Consider the following 17409-nt stretch of genomic DNA (forward strand, 5'->3'; position numbering starts at 1 on the left):
TAGGGCCGAGCTTCATTTGTATGACCCATACCCAACCCTATTTTAGAAAGGGTTGGGCCGACCCGCCCTAATGGATGGGCCGGGCGGGCTTTGGGCCCAAGGGCCATATGATGAGGCCTAGTTTGAGCATATTTATGTGGGATTATTCGAGTATGCGGTCTCAGGTTTGAAAGAAGAGATCCTTTCGATTTGTCTCCAATTATATTGTGGGAGGTATCTTTCGACTATGAAAAACTTATCAGTCGATAAACTTAAGATAAGTTTGCAATATTGCTTGTCCGGAATCTTGTTAAGTCTCATAATATCTTTATTTTCTACCTTTTTTTTTTTGTTACATTTGAAGAGGGATCCACTTTCTTTTTATCGGATGTCCCAAAGGAATGGAGTATGCCTAGCTTTATCACTTTTTTTTTTAAAAAGGAGTTTGGTACCCAGCCTAGTTGGGAGGCTCAGCCCCACGCCCGGTTCCATTTATTATATTATAATTATGATTTTGCATCGGGGGGGGGGGGACATAACACCTGAACCCCGAGCTACAGAGAAGCAATTACAGTAATCCTCGTAGAGAACATCCAGATATTATGCTGATATGTTTTATGTTTGTGTAATTTTTCAACATGATTACAGGCTTTTATTTTCTATTATTGGTTCAACCATACAACGATCACTTAACAGAAACACTTCATCTTAAGTTGTCTTCTCTGAAAACTTGATGTGCATACCACCGCCAAATGCTAAATTAGGATTTCGAGCAACACGTGCTCCTTTGATTGTTGTGGAGCTGTGAAAGTTGACATAAATTCGATGATTAAGCTGAATTCAAAAATCTTGTTGTAACTTTTATCTTGAAGATGAGACATATGGAATTTACCTAAACTTGGTGACAAATACATGAAGAAAAGTGGCCAAGAACACTTTACTATATACTCTGCTCCAGCACATTGCCTCATTCCTCCACCAAAAGGCATGAAGATCTTTGATGTAGCAAGTGAATCAAGGTCCTAATACAGACAAAATCAAACATATATAAAATCAAATTATCTGCTACCGAATTTTGTAATTGCCATTATCGCTCGAAGAAAATTAAGTGAAGTTATTTGGAGAGAAGGCAATGAGACTCAACCTAAAACACGCACCTTCCAACGCCATGGATTGAACTCGAGGGGATCCTTGAATGACTTGGGACTCAAGTAAAGAGCAGAGGGGACAACCATAATGGTCCAATCTTCCGGAATTGTATACCCTGCAAAGGATTTGCTTGATTAAATAATTTATTGACAAACTAAACTTCTTCTATTCGATAGCAAAGGGTGTAAGCAAAGTGATAAGAGCATACCTTTTATTGTGACATCTTTCAAAGCTCTGCGTAACAAGCCAGGTGCAACATTTCCCAGCCTGAGAGTTTCGTTGATAACCTATGCTTACCAAACACCAGTGAGTCATAAGACTCTAAATACTATTGTTCAAAGTGAACGAAAACATGCTTTGATAGCAGAACTTACCTGAAGAGTGAAAGTCATGGACTTATATTCGTCCCATGTGAGTGGAGAATTCGGATTCTCTCTATTTCTGAGAATTGCATCATGCTCAGCCTTATGATGAAAGATAATCAATTATTAATGTCTTAATCACAGGAGTTAGAACACTAAATTGAGTCTCAAATTAACCTTATTTTTACATACAGTCAACTCTTGTAAGACTGAGGGATGTTGTTCCAGTAGACTAAAAGCTAAAGTCAATACAGCTGAAATGGACTCAAAGGCCGCAAATAAGCCCCCAAATATCATCATGACCCCAAAATCCTCTGTCAAGAACTTCTCTTTCTCCATGTCATTGCATAATTGATCAACGAAATCTCCTCGGTGTGTCTCGGGTGAATTGCATCTCTGCTTTAACACATCTCTCAGCATGGTTGTTAACTTCTTTTGGCCCTGAATGAATGAATACGTAATATTAGTTTTATGTCCAAAAATCATGACCTATTTTGAATGTAATTGCGGTCCAGTGACTAGGCATCCATATCAGCTTACTTTCTTATATTAGCATGATGAGTCAACTTCTACTTTTCCACATACCGAATTTACCCATAATAATATTACTCAAAATAATCAATAATTTATGAGTCAATTAATTGAGAGTTAATGTTGTTTTTCAATTAATTTGACCATACCAATTATAATATGTCATCGATCAACACAACAAAACCCTTAATTGAAGCATAGTCATTAAAAAAAATTATAACTTAAGTAAAATGATCATACATTACCATCATTTTTCTACACCCTATATCTTGTCTCTTTTCCATAAGCTTAGGTAAGGATATCCTTACCTGAGAAATTTTGTGTATATATATATAGAGAGGGTCCTTCCACTAAGGGATCTCTTTTTTTGTCTTTTCTAGGGATAAAGCATTAGACCAATTTTTCGCAATCTCAACCGTTCAGTTTTTAGGTCCTAATGTGTAGATCACCTATGCAAATTTTCAGTCAAATCGGTGATCGTTAAGGTATCGAACCAGATTAAATCAATAGACGAACCGAATCTGTCCAACCTGAACCGTTCATACATATAATTGTAAATCGCATTTTTAAATGACATAACGATAATCAATTTGACTGAAAATTTGCAGAGGTGATCTACACATTAGGACCTAAAAACTGAACGGTTGAGATGCCAAAATATGATTGAAAAGTTGGTCTAATGCCCTATCCCTAAAAAAGACAAAAAAAAAGGGATCCCTCACTAGAAAGGCCATGTTTATATATATATATATATATATATGCACTTTTCATACCTATTACAAAGATAATATTCTAGAAATGGAGATCCATTTTGCATATCATAAAAAAAGGTAGAGTAGTGTTGGTTTCTTTTCCCCTACCTATTAATTAGGAATAATATTAAAACTCGACCATAGACTAGTCTATTACTATATCTCTAAGTATTGTTGTGTCAAAGACGCTACTTAGTTTGTCTTATTTTTTTCTTTTTTGACTTTATGATATAGATACACTAAATTGTTTGAGAATTTATTGACCTTTCATTTAGGTATACATGTTATGTTTACATAGATTTAAATGCTTATTATTTATTGGACTAAATACTATTTACTCCCTGTACTTAAAGAGTCTCTACATTTCAGTCCCTCGGTTTTTAATTTCATCAAAATATTCCCTAAACTCTCAATTCTCATCCAATAGGTCCAATCCGTCAACTCTCCGTCTAAAAGCACCGTTAACTCGTGACGTGGTACACCAATTCAATTTGGTGGGACCCATTTTAAGAGTAAAATTTCTATTTTACCCATCCTGTCCCCTTCTAATTTTTTAATAATTTTTTGTTTCTCCTCTTTTTTCATTTTGCACCCCTCTTCTTTCTAGGCAGAGCTCAACCCCATCAACACTACTTATCTCAGTTTTCCGATCACAAAATCATGAACACCAAGCTCGATCCACAAACTCTTCTTCCTAGGCCAGAGCTCCCAATTCCCTCAAATTTTCATCGCAAAAACTTTCTCCTAATACTATTCAACCCCATCTCAGTTTCCCGGCGACTCCCACATCTGAAACGGCATCGTTGGCCTCACCCGTGACCTCCCCATCCCTATTGCCAGTGCTGACACCGTCTACACAACCCAGTACGATTCAAACCCGAGAACCCGATTTTGATTATGGGTATTGATATTTCTGGGTATCTGAAGGAGGTTATGTATGTGGGTTTTTCTTTTGCGTGGCACTGGCAATTGGAGTTGGTTCTTCATTATTTTTGTTCTTGGTGGGCAGAGTTGTTGACGAGTTCTCCTAATCTGGAATCTCTTGGTTTAGATCATGTATGATGTAATTCAACTTTTGTTATCAATTAACTTGTAATCTGGCTTCTGCAAGCTAGGTTCTTTTCAATTAACTTGGAACTTCACATCGTTAATTTCTAGAGTTAATTACATATAAGTGCATCTTTGAATGTTTTTTTAGCCATAAGGCCACCAACTAATTTTTTCCCTCAAAAGGCCACTAAATTTAAAATGGTGTTATATTTTGGATATAAAAACCAACATATTTACATAAATGTCATTAGAGTAAAAAGTCAACAACCATTCTCTCTCTTCTCTCGGTCTCCGGTCAACTCCGGCGGGACTCCAGTCAATTTTCGGCGGGTCTCCGACCAACTTCCGGCAAACTCTAGCGACTACAAAATCTACTGTCACTAACACCAAAAGCTAGTGTGGCTAGCAACAAAAGCTACTCTGATGAGATTTCCGGCAACTTCCGGCAAGGTCACAAAAGCTACTGTCACCAACAACAAAAGCTATTGTTACCAATAAAAGATACGCTCCCAAAAATCAAAAGCTACTAACACCATTAACAAAAGCTACTGTCACGGACACAAAAAGATACTCTCACTAGTAACAAATGGCTACTGTCACCATCACCAGTAACAAAAGCTACTTTCACCATCACCAAAAGCTACTATCAAGCAAAACAAAAACTACACTAACTAACACCAAAACCTACTCTCACAAAAACCAAAAGCTACTACCAAGTAGAAAAAAAGCTACTCCCATAAACTGAGAAAGCTATTCTCAAAGTCTAACAAAGCTATGAAAATAAAAAGCTACTTCTACAGTTTTAAAAATCTACTATCATAGTTGTGAAAATCTATTACAATAAATGTAGAAACCTACTGTCAATGTGCTAAAAATCCATTATAACAAAAGCTACTAACATCAGCTTAAAAATATACTAACAGAGACATAGAAAGCTACTATCACCTTGTTGAAAAACCATTATAACAATTATAAAGAGCTACTAACGTGAAATCTATCAAAATGAAAACATAAGCTATTAACATTAGTTTGAAAATATACTAGCATAACAAAATAGAAAGCTATTATCTCCATCGCAGCGCCTGGAATCAGATCTAATTCTGGAGGATAGAAGAGGAGCAAACGCTAGGGATCCATTTAGCTTTTACTTTTCTGATTTCTCAGTAGGACCCAAATCGCATCTCTGCTTCCGGCAAACGCAGTCTCTCCCTCTCTCTATATCTCAGTGGTGGTTGTTATTGGCCTAGGTCTCTCAGAGTTCCGAACAAAGGTGAGAGGATTACTCAAGCACCTCACTTCTTGCTCTCTCTCCATCGCCGGAAAATGGTAGCAGCAACAGCTCTGCCGCCTCAACATCCACGAATACCAGGTCTCTCCCTCTCTCTCTCTCTCTCTCTTACTCGCGCTTTGACTCTCATATCTAGTCGATCTGATTCTGCTTTGACCTCAACTCGCATTCCAGATCCACGACCCACACTCACATACCAGATCTTGTGGACGACAAGGATGATGATCTGGCCACTGCGGAAGATGGAGGAGACTCTAACCATGGTCGATGAAGCCATTCCCTCCGGTGACGCACACCGCCTCCAGCCCGGCCCGCATTAGAGATCTCGACAATGAATTCGAACTGTGGAGAGGCTCAATCACTCTCTCCCGGCAGCCCGACGACCAATTCGAACAGTGGAAAGGCTAGATCACTCTCTCTCGGCGGCAGTTAGCTCCGGTGGTCCAAGAGCTCCTGATAAAGGTTTGTGGTTACGGGTATGGGGGAGAGAGGGAGGGAGGGAGAGAGAGACAAATTGTTTTGTTTGTAGAGGGGCAGAATTGTCATAGATGAAATAACTTGGAGATGGAAGTGGCCTTATGTGTACAAAAAAACTTTGGTGGCCTTATAGCCAATTAAAGTTTTAAAATGACACTTATGAGTAATTTTCTATAATTTCTAGATGTAATTTTTGGGGTTCAATGCTCTGGTTTCGGATACCTAGATCTGGAATTGGGTTGTTGAATCAGTTTGTTTTATCTATGTAATTTGTTAATGGAAATATGATGGGTAGTTGGATTTGTGTTGATATTGTTGGCTTTTGTTTTACTGGATGCTGAATTTGGTATTTCTTAGTTGGGTTTCTGATTCTTCATTTGTGTATCAGGCCAATTGTTTGATCAAGTCTTCAGAGTTTCAGATCATATGAGACTCATGTTATGAACGACGACAACTCTTTGTATCCTCAATCGGAGAATTGAAATAGAAGGAGAGAGCTGAAAGAAGAAGAGATAAAGTGATAAACATAAAAAATCAAAAAAAAGAGAAAAAAATTAAAATTAAAATAAGTGATGGTATAATAGACATTAACCATGTTTTTGGATGGAGAGTAACGGAATGGATTTATTGGGTGAGAATTGAGAGTTCATGGAGTATTTTGATGAAATTAGAAACCGAGAGACTGAAATGTAGAGGCCCTCAATATTCAGGAATTAAACAATATTTAATCCTTATTTATTATAATTTCCTTGAGTAGATTTTAGAAATTTAAAATTCAAAATTTAAATATTTAAACTGAAAACAAAGTCCCCAAATTATTAGATTTTGATTTGTTTCCTTTATTTTCCTTGAGGGCAAAATGGACAACGAAAAAAGTGGTTGGACCATAATTAAAAATAAAAAAGTGGCCGGACTACAATGAAAATTGATGTAGCAAATTAGACCTTGATTATAATACCTCTATTCTAAATCTATTTGATCTCAATAATTGAAAGGAGAAAGTTCTGCAGCTTCTATAATTATTGATGTTAAATATTACCTTCAAACACTTGTAGTATCCAGTACCAGGAATATTCAAAGGAAATGACATAAGACCTTCAATGACTTCAGCAAATTTCTCACTCAGGTTCTCGGTTAATTTTTCAGCATCATAACTGATCATCTGCTTTGCAATAAAATTCAAAACCATCTGTACCGGCAAGGAAAGATACGTACGTTACTTATGACAGTAAAAAAAAATCATGATTAACACTGTAATGAAGTGATTAAGTGGGCTTGTATCTTACAACTGAGGCAGCATGCTTCACTTCTACAGATGCCCTACTAGACCATGCATGTAGAGTTTTGTTAACGCATTCCTCCATTTGAGGGAGCAACTTTTCCTTGAGGTTCTCAGCACCAAAGTGTATCATGAATATGCTCCTCACGTACTTGTGGATGACGCCAGTTGCATTTGCCTTGGTATCGCCTACAAAGACTTTTGACATTGCATCCATGTACCATTGTTCAACAGACTTGCCTTCTTGCTGAAATATGTAGTTATTGAACTCAGGATCAGCTGATATTACGACAGGTTGACCCACCAAACTAGTCCGGAATATAGGCCCATATCTGCAGGGCAAAGAGAACAACACCTCCGTTAAACTAGATTTGGCATGCAACATAGTATCATCAGACTTAAGGATAAACACTGGGCCAAGTCTTAGGCTTTCAAACAAGTTGTATCTTTTTTACCAACTGTTGCTACTACATCAAGAATTAAGGATAAACAAAATAAAACAAATGACCCAATAGAAAAGATAACATTGTAACTTGCTGGTCAAAAAATTGAATTTTACTTTTGAAGTCTCTTCTTAATGAATGGATGAACATCTAGGGAGTAGCTTGGAATGATCAAACTTAAGGTCTCTCCAATGAGAGGCAAGCCCATGGAACCAGGAGGCAGAACCCCATTGCATTTTGGGTTCCTCCATTTGGCTATCCAGTGAGTGATATATATCACTAGCATAGCTACTAAACTCAATCCCACAACATTCCACATTCTAACTACTTCACTTTCTGCAAGTATGTTAGTGTATGTGAAATTGTTTCAGAACAGAGAAAGGGTTCCATTCTATTTATACAACTCGAAAACAATGCATACCCTTTCAACTCTCAGGTACGAGTACGTACTGTTATGTGAGCCGCAGCACACAAATCTTGACAAAGTGCAGCCTTATATCAGTTCAATATCCACAAATCTTGACAAAGTTGTCCATACTACATTAATGCTTTGACAAAGATGTATATGTACACTTCCTAACTATTATATCGATAAGATAGTTGTCATAGCAGCTCTATAAGAGCATAATTGTAAATAAGTAAGAGCGTGCTTGAATATACAGCAATACATTATCTTGTAAAACGAACATAAAAGAATTTGTAAGAGAGAGAGAGAGTTTGGACGCAGAGAGATGGAGTGTATCTTATTCATCTCACCATGAGGAGGTTTATATTGGACTACATGGTGCACACAAAAGGTAACACTTAATTACAATTCAATCACTCCTACAATTACAAGCCTATCAATCAATAAACAGTAGTGATTGGCAAAGATCAATCAACATCTATACATGATTATCCACAATTATTTACAACTGTCCCCCTTGGATATTCCATGTCAATAGTGTTGCCTAGGCTGTGCACTTCTAAGTTGCCTCGTCAAGTAATAAAAATCCTGTGGGAAAAAACAACCTTGGTCGAAGAAGAAAAAGAGCACAACCCTCGTGAGTGTGGAGTAGTCGTATCATAACTTCAGAGATAGATGCACAGTCTTCAAATCAGCATCATAAGTAGGTAGTATGTCTATGAGAGGGATGCACTAGAGTTGCTGCACCAAAACTTTGCCCGATAAACCTGGACAAAGTGCTGCCCTATAGCAGCTACATATCCACCAATCTTGACAAAGTTATCCATACTACATTAATGTTTTGACAAAGATGTATATGTACACATCCCAATTGAGGATAGTTATGGCAGCAGCTCTATAAGAGCAAAATTGTAAATCGGTAAGAACGTGCTTGAATATACGTACAGCAATACATTATGTTGTAAAATGAACATAAAAGAATTTGAAAGAGAGAGAAAAAGTTCGGACGCAGAGAGATGGAGTGTATCTTATTCATCTCACCATGAGGAGGTTTATATAGGATTACATGGTGCAGACAAAAGGTATCGCTTGATTAAAATTCCATCACTCCTACAATTACAAGTCTATCAATCACTAATCAATAGTGATTAGCAAAGATCACTCAACATCTATTTACATGATTATCCGCAATTATTTTCAACACTCCCCCTTGGATATTCCATGTCAATAGTGTTGCCTGGGCTGTACGCTTCTAATTTGCCTCACCAAGTAATAAAAACCCAGTGGGAAAAACCAACCTTAGTTGAAGGAGAAAAAAAAGCACAACGCGCGTGAGTGTGGAGTAGTCGTATCATAACCTCAGACATAGGTGTACAGTCTTCTAATCAGCATCATAAGTAGGTAGTATGTCTACGAGAGGGATGCACTAGAGATGCTGCATCAAAATCTTGCCCGGTAAACCTTGACAAAGTGCAGCCCTATAGTAGCTGTACATCCACCAATCTTGACAAAGTTGTCCATACTACATTAATGCTTTGACAAAGATGTATATGTACGTACACTTCCCAATTGAGGATAGTCATGGCAGCAGCTCTATAAGAGAAGAATTGTAAATTAGTAAGAGCGTGCTTGAATATACAGCATTCATTATGCTGTAAAACGAACATAAAAGAATTTGAAAGAGAGAGAGAGAGTTTGGACACAGAGAGATGGAGTGTATGTTATTCATCTCACCATAAGGAGGTTTATATAAGATTACATGGTGCACACAAAAGGTATTGCTTGATTATAATTCAATTAGTCCTACAATTATAAGCCTATCAATCACTAATCAGTAGTGATTGACAAAGATCACTCAACATCTATTTACAAGATTATCCGCAATTATTTACAACACTCCCCCTTGGATATTCCATGTAAATAGTGTTGTCTGGGCTGTGCGCTTCTATGTTGCCTCGCCAAGTAATAAAAACTCCGTGGGAAAAAACAACCTTGGTTGACGGAGAAAAAGTGTACAAGACAAGTGAGTGTGGAGTAGTCGTGTCATAACTTCAGAGATAGATGCACAGTCTTCTAATTAGTATCATAAGTAGGTAATATGTCTATGAGAAGGATGCACTAGAGTCGCTGCACCACAACCTTGCCCGGTAAACCTTGACAAAGTAACCTTTGCCCGATAAACCTTGACAAAGTGCAGCCCTATAGTAGCTATATATCCACCAATCATGACAAAGTTGTCCATACTACATTAATGCTTTGACAAAGATGTATATGTACACTTCCCATCTGAGGATAGTTATGGCAGCAGCTCTATAAGAGCAGAATTGTAAATCAGTAAGAACGTGCTTGAATATACAGCAATACATTATGTTGTAAAATGAACATAAAAGAATTTGAAAGAGAGAGAAAAAGTTCGGACGCAGAGAGATGGAGTGTATCTTATTCATCTCACCATGAGGAGGTTTATATAGGATTACATGGTGCAGACAAAAGGTATCGCTTGATTAAAATTCCATCACTCCTACAATTACAAGCCTATCAATCACTAATCAGTAGTGATTAGCAAAGATCACTCAACATCTATTTACATGATTATCCCAATTATTTTCAACACTCCCCCTTGGATATTCCATGTCAATAGTGTTGCCTGGGCTGTACGCTTCGAATTTGCCTCGCCAAGTAATAAAAACCATGTGGGAAAAAACAACCTTGGTTGAAGGAGAAAAAAAGTACAACGCGCGTGAGTGTGGAGTAGTCGTATCATAACCTCAAACATAGGTGCACAGTCTTCTAATCAGCATCATAAGTAGGTAGTATGTCTACGAGAGGGATGCACTAGAGATGCTGCATCAAAATCTTGCCCGGTAAACCTTGACAAAGTGCAGCCCTATAGCTGCTGTACATCCACCAATCTTAACAAAGTTGTCCATACTACATTAATGTTTTGACAAAGATGTATATGTACACTTGCCAACTGAGGATAGTCATGGCAGCAGCTCTATAAGAGAAGAATTGTAAATCAGTAAGAGCGCGCTTGAATATACAGCATTCATTATGCTGTAAAACGAACATAAAAGAATTTGAAAGAGAGAGAGAGTTTGGACGCAGAGAGATGGAGTGTATCTTATTCATCTCACCATGGGGAGGTTTATATAGGATTACATGGTGCACACAAAAGGTATCGCTTAATTACAATTCAATCATCAATCACTAATCAGTAGTGATTGGCAAAGATCACACAACATCTATTTACATGATTGTCCGCAATTATTTACAACACTCCCCCATGGATATTCCATGTCAATAGTGTTACCTGGGCTGTATGCTTCTAAGTTGCCTCGCCAAGTAATAAAAAGCCGGTGGGAAAAAACAACCTTGGTCGAAGGAGAAAAAGAGTACAAGGCGCGTGAGTGTGGAGTAGTCGTATCATAACTTCAGAGATAAGTGCACAATCTTCTAATCAGCATCATAAGTAGGTAATATGTCTACGAGAGGGATGCACTAGAGTCGCTGCACCAAAATCTTGCCCGGTAAACCTTGACAAAGTAACCTTTGCCCTATAAACCTTGACAAAGTGCAGCCCTATAGTAGCTATACATCCAGCAATCTTGACAAAGTTGTCCATACTACATTAATGTTTTGACTAAGATGTATATGCACACTTCCCAACTGAGGATAGTTACGGAAGCAGCTCTATAAGAGCATAATTGTAAATCGGTAAGAGCTTGCTTGAATATACAGCAATACATTATGTTGTAAAACGAAAATAAAATAATTTATAAGAGAGAGAGAGAGAGTTTGGACGCAGAGAGATGGAGTGTATCTTATTCATCTCACCATGAGAAGGTTTATATAGGATTACATGTTGCACACAAAAGGTATCGCTTAATTACAATTCAATCACTCCTACAATTACAAGCTTATCAATCACTAATCAGTAGTGATTGGCAAAGATCACTCAACATCTATTTAGATGATTATCCACAATTATTTACAGCACTCCCCCTTGGATGTTCCATGTTAATAGGGTTGCCTGTGCTGTGCCCTTCCAAGTTTCCTTGCCAAGTACACTGTGGGAAAAAATAACCTTGGTCGAAGGAGAAAAAGAGCACAATGTGCATGAGTGTGGAGTACTCGTATCATAACTTCAGACATAGGTCACAGTCTTCTAATCAGCATCATAAGTAGGTAGTATGTCTACGAGAGGGATGCACTAGAGTTGCTGCACCAAAACCTTGCCCGGTAAACCTTGACAAAATGCAGCCCTATAGCAGCTATATATACACCAAATTTGACAAAATTGTCCATACTACATTAATGCTTTGACAAAGATGTATGTTAGGTCCATAATTACCTAGTAATTATTCCCCTAATCTTGCACTTTTGCTTAACGTTTGTGTTTATTTATATATATTTATTGTGTTTTTCTTATCATGCTAGGAAATAATGGAAAAGCTTGGAAATGCACTAAAAACTCAAATTTAGCACATTTTCCTACTCCGGCTAGGAGAAACAGAGCTAGGCGAGGAAGGAGGAGCGGAAGACTGACCAAATGAAATCTAAATAAGTTGAAACTTTCCATATCCGTTCTACACATCCTAAGGATCATTTTTTATGAATAGTTCAAGAGCTATTTCGGAATGGAAAGCCTTCAAAAGATCGGTCCAAGTTTCTGCACTAGAAGACGAAAACTGTAAAACCGGACCTGTACGGACTCCGGCAGTAGTTCAGACCAAACCACGATGAATTCAGCTCTGAAATTTTACCAGGGTAATCTACACTCATGGAGGAACATTTGGTATGAAGAAACCGAAGGTTAATTCCGAATTTTTGGTGCAGATTGAATTGAAGGAAGAAAGTGCCAAAACATGACGAAATGAGAGTCAACGCCGGGTTCGGCCCAAGTTGGCCGGCCAAGACCATGTGTGGAGGACAAGGAAGTGCTGACTAGGGTTAGAAACTTTAGGTGGGAATACTTTAGGTTAAGGTTATTTTGAAATTCAAAATTTGAAATATGACAAGTGATCTCATTCTTACACCTTACACATTTTTCTCCAATTTATTACCTTGTTCCCCTACACAATGACTCTTCTACCCTTACTTTTTCTTCTCCACCAAAATATCTATGGGCTTTCTAGGTCTTCACATATGTTAAAGACTAGATCCACATTTTGTGCTTACACATTTGTCAATCACATCTAGCTAGGGTTGGGCTCGGGCTCGGCCCGTGCAAAATTTAGAAGGCCCGAGCCTGAACCGAAATGTTTTGGGCCGGGCTCAAATTGTGTGTTTCAAGTTCTGGGACCGAGTTAGGACTGGCCCTTTTTTTTCAGGACGGGTTTTCCGGCCCAAATTGTACAAATGCTCAGGCCTCAATATCAGAAGGGGACGCCATATTTTATGCTCTGGTTTTTCTCAGACTTTCAGATCAACATATTTCGTACAACTCTTAAAGTTTTGCTTCTCACGAATTAAACAAAATGCAGAGAAGAAAATAGAAGATTAACACAAGATATTGAACAAATTGCAGTTGAAATCGAAATATACAAGTCTACAAGGCTATCAAAATCCAAAATCCCTAAAAAAACTAAAATCCCATGTCCACTAATTAACCACTAAATCAGTAAATCCTCTTTACATAGATGGAGAAAATATCCTAAATTGCTTGAAGACATGAAGTAATTAACCCCTCACCCCCTAATTCTCTTGGCCTTCTCCCCAACATGGCATGGATCTGGAAACTGACCGATCTGCAAGTCTGCAACTCTGTTGACATCAACACATGAACCGAAATTTGAGGTGTGGGGAAATAGAAATAGGAGAAGAGAGTGTGACGAAAATCATAGCTATAAGAAGAAAAAGAAGGTATGAACAGAGAATAGGAGAGGAGATGAGAGGAGGAGAAGAAGAAGAAGAGAGAAGAAAATAGGAGAAGAGTGTGACAAAAATCATAGCTACAAGAAGAAAAAGAAGGTATGAACAAAATAAGAGAGGAGATGAGAGAAGAAGAAGAAGAAGAAGAAAAGGAAGAAGACGAAGAAGAGAGAAGAAAAAAGGAGGAGTGCGTGCGGCAGTGAAAAGAGGAAGACGGAGTAGGGTAAAGTATTATATATTAATAGAGAAAGTCAGAAAATGGGCCTTCGGGTTTTTTTTTTTTTTTTGATTTCTTAGGTCCGAACCCGAACTGTTTTATAATACTTTCGGACCGGGTCTTGCAAAACTGTGAAATTATTTTTTGAAACCCTGACCATTTGGGGCCGGTCCCGGGCCGGTTTTCGGGTGTTCGGGCTAAATGTCCAGCCCTACATCTAGCCCTTCATTTCCTTTGATCTCCACTCTCCATTCATCACTTTTGGCCTATAAAAACACCCTCCCCTCATTTGGACGTTTTTCATACTTTCCTTCATCCATTTCATCTTCTTCCTCTCCATTCTTCTTAGTTCTTCATCTTTTAGGTAGTTTAGGTAGTTTTGTTTAGCTTTTGTGAAGAGAGAGAGGTATAGCATCTTTGGTTGATAATCAAAACCGGAGATTCTATACCTTTTGATCAATCACACTTGTGGATAAATCCATAAAGCCTTGTTCTTCATCTTCTCTTTGTGTTTGTAGATTTGTATAGTGTTTTGGGTTTGAGAAAACCGAAAATACTATACTTTGGAGCATCACATCTTCTCGGTTTGCATCTAGAAAGCTTGTGGGGGGATTGATTCATCTCGGTTTAGTATTGACACACCAAACCCGTGGGTATTGTGACCTTTCTCACCATGTTCTCTTGTTTTTATGATGTATTACTCTTTTAAGGCTTTTATGTATATTTCCATGAGTAGTGAGTAGAATAAATTTGGGGCTAGGGTTTAGCCCTAGCCTAATTTATGTACAAACTATGTAGTTAAATTTAATATGGATCATGCCATGAATTTCTACTTTGCTAGTTTAATTGTTCTTCATTTATGCATCTTAGATTTGTCACCTAAGGTTGGTAAGTGTTGATAATTTCATGGAAGTATGCTAGGCTTGAAAAACTTAGTAAACTAAAGCATGTTGCAAATGTAGAAATGGTAATCTTGTGATAATCAAATAAGGTTGCTTGGGTCCTTACAATTGGGCTTATCATGTGGTGTGGCTTAGGTGTCCGATAATCAAGGGATCTTAGCTTGTATCTACATAGGTCTACTTGTATCCGATAATTAAGGAATGGGTAGAAACTAAAAGGTTTGTAGGAGAGTTATTTCTGATAATCAAGGGGTAGCTTAAATACATTCTCTAGTATAATTGTTTCTTAGTTACTCGATAATCAAGAGAACCGAGGAGGATTCCATATTGGCATGAGCATGTTAGATTTGGTTACTTAGGTTTGGCACAAAGGAGGTTAGGTGTGATGTCTTATAGCCTATTTAATCTCATTTGACAATCTCTTACATTTTGTTAGTTTAGTTTACTTTATTTGCACTTTAATTTTAATATAGTTAAAATTAATTCAAAACCCAATTCATTACTTTCCATTGTTAATATCACTAATTGGTAGTTAGGCTTCCAAAGGGCCAAAACTATTGAACTTGTAAAAAAGTAGACTTTGCATGTGTTTTCTAAGTTTATTTTCGCGGTAATCTAGCTTAGGGTGGAGTTACTCAATCCCTTGGGTACGATACTCTTACTTTTCCCCTTTACTAAAACTTGACCTCCTATACTTGGGAGTAGGAGATATCATATTTGCACACATTTTTCTACTCAATGATGTCCCTAACAATGTATATGTACACTTCCTAACTGAGGATAGTTATGGCAGCAGCTCTATAAGAGCATAATTGTAAATCAGTAAGAGCGTGCTTGAATATACCGCAATACATTATGTTGTAAAACAAACATAAAAGAATTTGAAAGAGAGAGAGAGTTTGAACGCAGAGAGATGGAGTGTATCTTATTCATCTCACAATGAGGAGGTTTATATAGGATTACATGGTGCACACAAAAGGTATTGCTTGATTATAATTCAATTAGTCCTACAATTATAAGCCTATCAATCACTAATCAGTAGTGATTGACAAAGATCACTCAACATCTATTTACATGATTATCTGCAATTATTTACACCACTCCCCCTTATATATTCCATGTCAATAGTGTTGCCTGGGCTGTGCGCTTCTAAGTTGCCTCGCCAAGTAATAAAAACCCTGTGGGAAAAAACAACATTGGTCGAAGGAGAAAAAGAGCACAACGCGAGTGAGTGTGGAGTAGTCGTATCATAACTTCAGAGATAGGTGCACAGTCTTCTAATCATCATCATAAGTAGGTAGCATGTCTACGAGAGGGATCGATGCACTAGAGTTGCTGCACCAAAACCTGCCTGGTAAACCCTGTGGGAAAAACCCCTGGTCGAAGGGAAAAGATGAGCAAATGCGTATATGTCGAATCAAAGCATCTTCAGGATGCAGTAAGTAGGGTGACCATGCCAAAGATTTGCCTCGTCAAAACCTTGGCAGGTAACAAAACCCAATGGGGCAAAATAACCCTAGACGAATGACAAAAAGAGTACACGATGATCAAATGAGTATACTTCAGGATACTCCCCCTGATATCGACTCCCCCTGAAAACTACATACTAGGTCAAACTAATACCTTGAACATGCTTCTTGAAGTGTTAGGCTCTCAGCATGATTTAAAGAGGGTGCAACAAGGGTTTGTTTCATATACCTCCAAGATATTGTTGTATTCCCAATAGTAAAGACATAACTAGTTTGGGAACGAGCCTTGTGTGGGTTTACATAGTTAACCCATGTTAGCATATCTAACAAGGCAGCCATCATTTCAAGGATCAGGGGGGTTTGATCCATTCCTTGATGCGTAGGGATAGAATAAGCCCATTTCCGTCATACATTTAAAGTAGCGGAAAATTATCTTTTATGCCATTTTCAGAGGCGGCGTGTTGGCGCAGAGCTATAAGCCTATAACTAGCTAACAAGTTCACATCGAATGAGATATCCGGTCTAGGGCATTGAGCCAAGTACAATAATGAGCCTATTGCACTTTGATATGGGTTTTCTTGCACCAATATCTCTTCGTTATCATCTACAGGGCGATACGGGTCTCTTTAGACTTCGGACGACCATGGGTGTGCTTGAAGACTTCGCTTTATCCTCATTAAAGCGTCTTAACATCTTCTGGATGTAATTTGATTGATGAACCAAAATTTCATCTGCACTGTGCTCGGGCTCCAGCAGGTTGAGACAATAATTTGTTATCCCAATGTCTTTCATCTCAAATTCCAACTTCAGGTGTTTTGCGGTTTCCTTGATCTCTTCAAGAGTATCAACCAAATTCATGTCATTGACATAGACCGCCACAATTGCAAACTCGGAACTTGTTTCCTTAATAAACACGCATGGGTATAGTTTATTATTCATATATCCCAACCCAATCAAATATTCACTTAGACGGTTATACCAACTCCGTATGGATTGTTTCAATCCATAAAGTGAACGTCTCTAACAAATGGAGAGCATGTTTCGTGGTCTAAAACTATTTGCATCGGGTATCATAAGTCCTTCATCAACTTTCATGTATATCTCTGTATTATAATCCCCATAGAGATAAGTTGTGACCACATTCATAAGTAGCATATTCAGTTTTTCAGAAACTATCAAACTGATAAGGTAGCGGAACGTTATGATGTCTATTACGGGAGAATACGTCTCC

General features: G+C 37.9%; 1 pseudogene; it reads right to left on the reverse strand.

Annotated features, from left to right (window-relative positions):
- Nucleotides 1–532: 532 nt before the first annotated feature.
- Nucleotides 533–7660, reverse strand: LOC133741389 (cucurbitadienol 11-hydroxylase-like; annotated as a pseudogene).
- Between the last annotated feature and the right edge of the window lie 9749 nt (nt 7661–17409).

The sequence above is a fragment of the Rosa rugosa genome, chromosome 3 (assembly GCF_958449725.1).
Source record: "Rosa rugosa chromosome 3, drRosRugo1.1, whole genome shotgun sequence".
Taxonomy (NCBI): Eukaryota; Viridiplantae; Streptophyta; class Magnoliopsida; order Rosales; family Rosaceae; genus Rosa; species Rosa rugosa.